Consider the following 8,506-nt stretch of genomic DNA (forward strand, 5'->3'; position numbering starts at 1 on the left):
TAGGGTTTTCAAGATGTCCAAGCCCAGCTGGATGCTTCTATAAAAAGGGACTTAGAAAACCTGTTTGTACACACAACCAATACTGAGCGAAATATTGAGAGAGAGCTAGGGTTTGTGTCTGTTTAGTCGTGAGACTTGTAAGCCATTCAAGTCATCCATTGATGATTGAATTGGACTAATTTGTAGTTGTAATTTGTCACTCTAAAGCTGTTAAGCAAGAGTGTGTGTCCTCTTGATCAAAGCTGTGAAACAAGATCAAGAGTGTGTCTTCTTGATTGAAATTGTGAAGTAAAATCAAGAGTGTGTAATTGAAAAGTATTTGCTTTTCTCAAGGGATTGTTGTTTAAGATCACAGGTGTGATTGTAGGGAAGTGAGTGAGTTCTCATATCTAAGAGTGCTTAGGTAGAAATTGCACGGGTAGAGATTAGGTGAGAAAGAGTGTAACTTGTTGAAGTGTACGTAGAGTCTTTGAACTAATTCTATTATAGTGAATTTCCTTCCTGGCTTGGTAGCCCCCAGACGTAGGTGAGTTGCACCGAACTGAGTTAACAATTGCTTGTGTCTTTTGCTTTACCATTATGTATCTTTATCCTATTTGTGTTAACAGATATTAGTGTCGTGACATTACCTTCGATATCTTATATCTGATACCAGAATTTCAATTGGTATCAGAGCAGGCATCCTGCTCTGGTTCTGGGTGAGATCTAGGGACAATACTTTCTGGTACAATGGAGAAAGATGGAGGATTTGTTCATAGGCCCCCAATTTTGGATGGTTCTAACTATGACTATTGGAAACCTCGAATGGTAGCCTTTTTAAAATCTCTTGATAACAAGGCTTGGAAAGCTGTGTTAACAGGTTGGGTGCATCCTGTCATTACTAAAGAAGGAGAAGCCACCACTGAGAAGAAGGCTGAAGAGCAATGGTCCAAGGAAGAGGATGATCTAGCCCTTGGAAATTCTAAAGCTTTGAATGCCTTATTTAACGAATTAGACAAAAATACTTTCAGGTTGGTAAACAACTGTGAAGTGGCCAAAGATGCTTGGGACATTCTCAAGACCACTCATGAAGGCACCTCTAGGGTTAAGATGTCTAGGCTTCAGTTGCTCACCTCCAAGTTTGAAAACTTCAGGATGAAAGAAGATGAAAACATTCATGAATTTCACATGAGTATCCTTGAAATTGCTAATGCCTCTGGAGCCTTGGGAGAGAAGATGACAGATGAAAAACTGGTAAGGAAAATACTCAGGTCACTCCCTAAGAGATTTGCAATGAAGGTGACTGCCATAGAAGAGTCTCAAGACATTTCCAACATGAGGGTAGATGAGCTAATTGGTTCCCTCCAAACCTTTGAGATGGGATTGAATGATGGTTTTGAAAAGAAAACAAAGAGCATGGCCTTTATGTCAAACACAAAAGAGGAAAAGAGTCAGGAGGTTGATGAAGATTTGGTCAATGAAGTAGCAATGCTGGGAAGACAGTTCAATAAACCGTTGAAAAAAATGGATGTAAGATCTAAGACAAATGTCAAGAACATCTCATCTGACATCAGTAAATCCAATAATGCTGGAAGAAGAGAAAGATCAGATGAGAAGCTCAAAGAGGTACAGTGCTATGAATGTGATGGGCATGGACACATCAGGACTGAATGTGGAACCTACCTCAAGAAACAGAAGATGAGTCTTGCTGCCACTTGGTCTGATGAGAGTGAAACAGAGGAGGCTGCAAATCTTGTGACTGCTTTGACAGGAAGATGGGGATCTGATGAAGACTCAAGTGATGGTGAAGTAACCTTTGAAGAATTAGCCTCTACCTACAGAAAGCTGTGTCACAAAAGTGTAGAGCTGAGCAAACAATTTGAAAACCAGAAGAAAGAAATAACTCAACTTGAGAATGAGAAAGTAGAATACTTGGAAACCCTCTCCAATTTAAAAACAGAAGTAGTAGTTCTGAATGCCAAGCTTGTTGAAAATCCACAAGCTGAAAGTCAGAAGATAACACAGCTGGAAAGAGAGAAGGCAGACCATGTGAAAACCATCTCTAAGTTTAAAACTGAAGTCATGTTTCTAAATTCTAAACTAGAAGAGATGACCAAGTATGTAAGGATGTTAAGCAATGGATCTGACTCCTTAGACAAGATTCTCCAAACTGGACAAGTAACAGGAGACAAATCTGGCATTGGGTATAATGACTTAAAGCCTGAGAGCAGTTACACTGGTGCCAAATCTCAAGCCAAACCTAAGTGCATCCATAATAAAAGTAAACTTGTGATGTCACATCATATGTTCCAACAGCAGAAAGGGAAACACCAAAGATGGAGATGCCATCACTGTTGGAAATTTGGTCATCTGAAGTCGTTCTGCTATAAACTGTATGGTTATCCTAGGCATACTCATCATCAGAATCACTATCAATCCAGACCCCAACAGCACAGGCCTATAGTTAAGAAACAATGGATTCCTAAGACTAATGTTACTGATCTGATAACTCACATTCCCCTCAGAATCTCAGCCAGAGAAGAATGGTACCTTGATAGTGGATGTTCCAGACACATGACTGGAAACCAAGACCTGCTAACTGATCTGCATCATTATACCATAAGCCATGTAACCTTTGGAGATGGAGCAAAAGGTGAAATCAAAGGAACAGGTAAGCTTGATTGTCTTGGAGTTTCTAAACTTGACAAGGTTCTACTAGTTAAGGGCCTGACTGCAAATCTAATAAGCATCAGTCAACTATGTGATCAAGGTCTGAATGTTAACTTCACCAAAACTGAATGTCTAATCTTTGACAAAAATAATGAAGTGATTATGAAAGGAATCAGGACCAAAGACAACTGCTACATGTGGAGCTCTCAAATGGACTATCCCTTAAAGTATTGGATGAGTATAGATGCTCTAAAGAGTGATGAAAAACAAGTTTATGGGAAATGTCAGACAAAGATGTCACACCAGAAGCTCAGAGGAGAAAAGGTTATGATGGCTCAAACAACTGAGAGGTTAGATCAAATAGGTGGACATATGACCAGTCATAGGAAGAATGGAACTGTTAGGACTAGGCCATGGGGGACTTTATGTTTATCTTGAAGCAAAAAGGCCAAGAACAATGTGGAGAAGATTGGAATAACACCTGCTTCTACACATGTGAAAGGTATAGAAGATGGAAGCAGTTGGGCTCAACTGGGTTGGATGAAACTATTGATGATTGCATACAATGTCACACATGATGTCATGATATTGTATTATGACAACCTGAATGCTGAAACTAGGTCCAAAAATCAGACTCAGCGCAGATGGACAAAGTACTATTTTTGCTATTATCACTTCATTTGAAAATTCGTGGAAGACAAATTCAGAGGTCTAAAGCATGGACTGGAACTAGCAGACAGGGTTGCAAGGAATTTGGGTGAAATTCAAATTGAATATGAGGGAGGAAAATTAGGGATTTGGACTCTTGTGAAATTATGGCAATTAAAGTGGAAAAATAAAAGAAATAAAAATAGTGTCTGCCCTTTTAAAAGAAAGAGCCACATTAATGATAAATCATTCCCTAGCATTGAAAATAGTATCTATTCCTTTAGCACACGCTACCTAAACTCAGCAATCTCCATTTCCATTCAACTTCTCAGAGAAGCTCAGTTAGGGCAAAGAAACTTTTCTCAAAAGTCCTACAACATGTCTCAACATCCATCATCATCTGGTTCAAAATCCTCTCACCATGCAAAGACTCCCTCCATGGAGTTTGTAGATGAAGACGTGATGGACGTTACTCCACTTTGCATGATACCAGGCGACACCCCAGGTCCCTCCTCCAAGGCTGGAGATAAGCAAGGTAATACCTCTGGTAACTCCTCTCTTCCAAAAGACATGCATTATGCTGATCGTGCCATAAGGAACCTAGTCACTAGGATTCTAAGTGAAGGGCATGAAGTCAAAGGGGTTTCTACCCCTCTGTCCAGAAGGGACCCCTCTCTTGAGGAGGAACCTCATGCTGATAAAGATGATGACTCATCTAGATCAGAAAAGGAAGTTGCTGCTGAAGGGCTATGCTCTCTAGGTAAAACCCTACCTAGCAAGAAACCAAATGTGTCTCAGGAGAAGGTTATTGACCTAGAGGAAGAAAGCTCTGAAGAAGAGGATGATCCTTTGGTTCATCTTGTAAAACCTAGTGTAGCTGAGAAACTGAGAACTAGGAAAGGGAAAAGTGTGGCTAAAATGAGAACAGCAAGAGTGAAAAAGGCTGCTGGTGTAGGACCCTCAAAATCCTGGAGCAAAGTTAAGGTTGGGAAAAGGAAATAAAGAGACAGCTCTGACTCTGAGGAGGATGTCGAAGACGATGTCCCAGACATCTCCCCTGCAAAAAGGCAAGTTGTTCAGAAGTCTCCTGGCAAAGTTGCTGCTGTGCACCTTGACAATATCTCCTTTCATTTAGAAGATGGTGCTACAAAATGGAAATTCGTCATTCAGAGGAGAGTAACCGTTGAAAGAGAGCTTGGTAAAGAGGCTGTACAGGTAAAGGAATTAATTGATTTGATCAAAAATGCTGGACTAATGAAGACTGTGGCAGCTCTACCCCAATGTTATGAGGGGTTGGTAAAAGAGTTTGTTGTTAATATCCCTGAGGATATTTATGAAATGAGCAACAGGGAGTTCTGCAAGGTGTTTGTAAGGAGAAAATGTGTGAAATTCTCACCAAGTATTATCGACAAGTTCCTAGGAAGACGAACTGATGGAGGAGTGGACCTAGAGACCACAGACAATGAGGTCTGTAGGGTTATTACAGTTGGCCAAGTTAAGAATTGGCCTAGTAGGAATCACTTATCAGCTGGGAAGCTCACTGTTAAATATGCCATCTTACACAAGATTGGTTCAGCTAATTGGGTGCCTACTAATCATATCTCTACCATCTCCATTAGTCTTGGAAGAATCATTCATGCAATTGGAACAAGGGTTAACTATGATTTTCGCAAGTTCATATTTGATCAAACCATCAGACATGCCTCTATAAATGCTGTGAAGTTACCCATTGCCTTCCCATCCACTATTTGTGGGATCATCTTGAGTCAACACCCAGGAATTCTTAATACAAAGGACATGCCAAGCAGAAGAAAACCCCCTCTATCCATTCATTATAAGTTGTTTGAAGGAAGTCATGTAAATGATGTTGTCATGACATCTTCCAGAAGAGAGCATGTATCTCAAGGAAGCTTAATTGATCAACTGAAAGATACCTGCAAGGAATTAGAGAATGGTATAAAGGTGGCCAAGGCAAGAAAAGAATCTTTGGAAGTTCTTATTTGTAGCCTGGAAAAAGAGGAAATAGAGAAGGCTGGTAAGGATTTAGATGCAAAAGCACAATCTAGGGACAACTCTGACAACTCTGAAGGCTCTAAAGGTGAAGGTGAAGGTGAAGGGGATACTTCTTCCTCTGATTGATGGTTCCCCCTTCTGTGTATGGAAGAATGGAGACTGTATGAGGTGTGTTGTGAAGACTGTGAAGCTGGTGTGTCTGATGTTTTGGGTGGTGTTCTGCTGTTGCTATATGGAGTTTTTTTGTTTTTTTTTTGAAATTGTGTAATGTGTGGCAGTCCTCATTGATGCTTGTTGTGTAATATTTAGGAATCTTAAAGAGTTCCTTGGATTTGTTCATTATCTCATCTATCACAGCTGTGTATGATGATGGTTTGTACTTCCTGAATATTATGTTTTAACATGCTTAATGTTATAACATCTGATCTAACTTTCTCTGCTAGGCTAATAGACATTTATTTTGTCTAATTGGTCACCTTTGGTCAATTTTGACTAAAAAGGGGGAGAAGTGCTGATATGGAAACTGTTGTGGAAGTTGTGAGATGTATATAGCTGGAGGACAGCTATTATTAGAGGAAGTGCACAGGTGTTAAAACAGAATGTTGTTCTGTTTACAGATGTCAAAGAGGACGTCTGATATGGTGCACAGGTGGTGTTGTTGAAGCAGATGTCAGAATGACATTCTGGCTGGTACAGGTGTTGGAGTTACAGTAGCTGTTATGTTCATGGAGATTGTTTGTTGTGTGCACAGATTTAGGGGGAGAAGGAGTACCCTTGTGCATTTGTGTGACTTACTAGTTGCATCCATAACTAGTAATTCTGTTTGTGTTGCACAAATTTAGGGGGAGGAGAAGTACCCTTGTGCATGTGTGTATTACTAGTAGCTATAACTAGTAATTGTTTTGCTTCTGCTGTTGTTTAAACTACTGTTAAGTTGTTTAACTGCTGATAGTTTACCTTGTGAACAAAAAGGACAAATATATGTTTTAGCCAAAATTTGCCAAAGGGGGAGTTTGTTGATTCTAAGTGTTGGCAGCAATTTTGGTAAAACAAAGAATATTCACAAGATGTTATGTGTGATGTCTTAACATGAGATATCATATGTATCTGTTGGAGTTCAAGAACATGTTCATGCAGGATTGTTTCAGAATGCCACATACAATGCCATGGCTTCTGATATTGGATGTACCTGCTGGAGCTTAAATGAAAGACATGTTCATGCAGGATTGTTTCAGATGACATACACAAGGTCATGGCATCTGATATGGTTGTACCTGTTGGAAGTTATAAAAGGAATTATTGGATTATGCAGGATTTTTCCAGGATGTCAGACCCGATGTCACGACATCCTGTCACAGAATATTCAGTGTGAATGTCTGGTGTTTTGTGATTGTACAATTAATGGCAATCTTTGTATGATTGAAGATCCGATTAGTTGGCGCATTCAATCTTGGATTACAACCAGATTTACTTATTTTCCAAGGAGATCTAACCAGCTGTTATAAAAAGATATGATTGGAAAATAGATTTAGGGTTTTCAAGATGTCCAAGCCCAGCTGGATGCTTCTATAAAAAGGGACTTAGAAAACCTGTTTGTACACATAACCAATACTGAGCGAAATATTGAGAGAGAGCTAGGGTTTGTGTCTGTTTAGTCGTGAGACTTGTAAGCCATTCAAGTCATCCATTGATGATTGAATTGGACTGATTTGTGGTTGTAATTTGTCACTCTAAAGCTGTTAAGCAAGAGTGTGTGTCCTCTTGATCAAAGTTGTGAAGCAAGATCAAGAGTGTGTCTTCTTGATTGAAACTGTGAAGTAAAATCAAGAGTGTGTAATTGAAAAGTATTTTCTTTTCTCAAGGGATTGTTGTTTAAGATCACAGGTGTGATTGTAGGGAAGTGAGTGGGTTCTCATATCTAAGAGTGCTTAGGTAGAAATTGCACGGGTAGAGATTAGGTGAGAAAGAGTGTAACTTGTTGAAGTGTACGGAGAGTCTTTGAACTAATTCTATTATAGTGAATTTCCTTCCTGGCTTGGTAGCCCCCAGACGTAGGTGAGTTGCACCGAACTGGGTTAACAATTGCTTGTGTCTTTTGCTTTACCATTCTGTATCTTTATCCTATTTGTGTTAACAGATATTAGTGTCGTGACATTACCTTCGACATCTTATATCTGATACCAGAATTTTAATAACGAAATCAAGTTAATTCTTTCGTGGACGAAAAAGGATTGGAACATAAGTAATTTTTTCCTTTATCCCCAAGTGTTCGTGTGATGGCCGAACTTAGCCTACCATTCGAATAATCGTCGTCCGTTAACGAAACTTGACTTGATTCGTCACACAAATCTCATAAGTAACCTAATTGAAAAGGATTGGGGCGGAAGTAATTTTCTCCTCCTTTTTCCCGGTTGTTCATGTGATGTTTGATGAGTGCATTTTGATGCACCTTCTTCTACTATTATACTTAGGTAACTCTATAGTTTATTCTATTATTTTTACTCTTTTTATGTGTTTTTATATTTAAATTTATTTTTGACTTTATTTTATTTTTAGCCTAAATAATTATTTGATATCTTGTCACTGTGCAAACCATAACCTGAGCTTCGGAAATCGGATTGATGTGTTCTGATATGCGTTGGAAAGCTAAGAGAAAGAGATACAAGTTTTGTATTGAAGTCAAAAAATGATTCGGAATGATGGAGGATCGAATAATTTGTTGAAGTTCCATACTTAATTAGAATAGTTAGTTTGGATCTATTTTTGTAATTTTCGGGTCGGTTTCCATAAGGGCCCAAATTTCCCTTTTGTTATATTAGGTTTTTCGCTGCTACAGTAATCTTATTCTGAATATTCACGAAAATAACACACTTTGTATGAATCCATGGAGAACTAACACTCTCGGAGTTGATATGTTGTAATCGATTTCTGCCAATACTTTGATGTTATCTAATTTTCAATCATATGTCTTTTCCCTTTCAATATTTTATTATATGTCTTGTATGTTTTATTCAAGTTCTATAGAATATATGTTGATTAATTTTGATTGATATATGGTACATAACTGCGTTTTCTTAATTCGCGTTTGTCTAATCTGTTTGCTTAATTCATATTTTGTTTGTTTAATTTAGAAATTAGGAATACATATCATATATTAGTATCAATAAGCTTGTTATTGTTACTGTAATCGAAAAGG

This window comes from Lathyrus oleraceus, chromosome 7 (assembly GCF_024323335.1).
Source record: "Lathyrus oleraceus cultivar Zhongwan6 chromosome 7, CAAS_Psat_ZW6_1.0, whole genome shotgun sequence".
Classification (NCBI taxonomy): domain Eukaryota; kingdom Viridiplantae; phylum Streptophyta; class Magnoliopsida; order Fabales; family Fabaceae; genus Lathyrus; species Lathyrus oleraceus.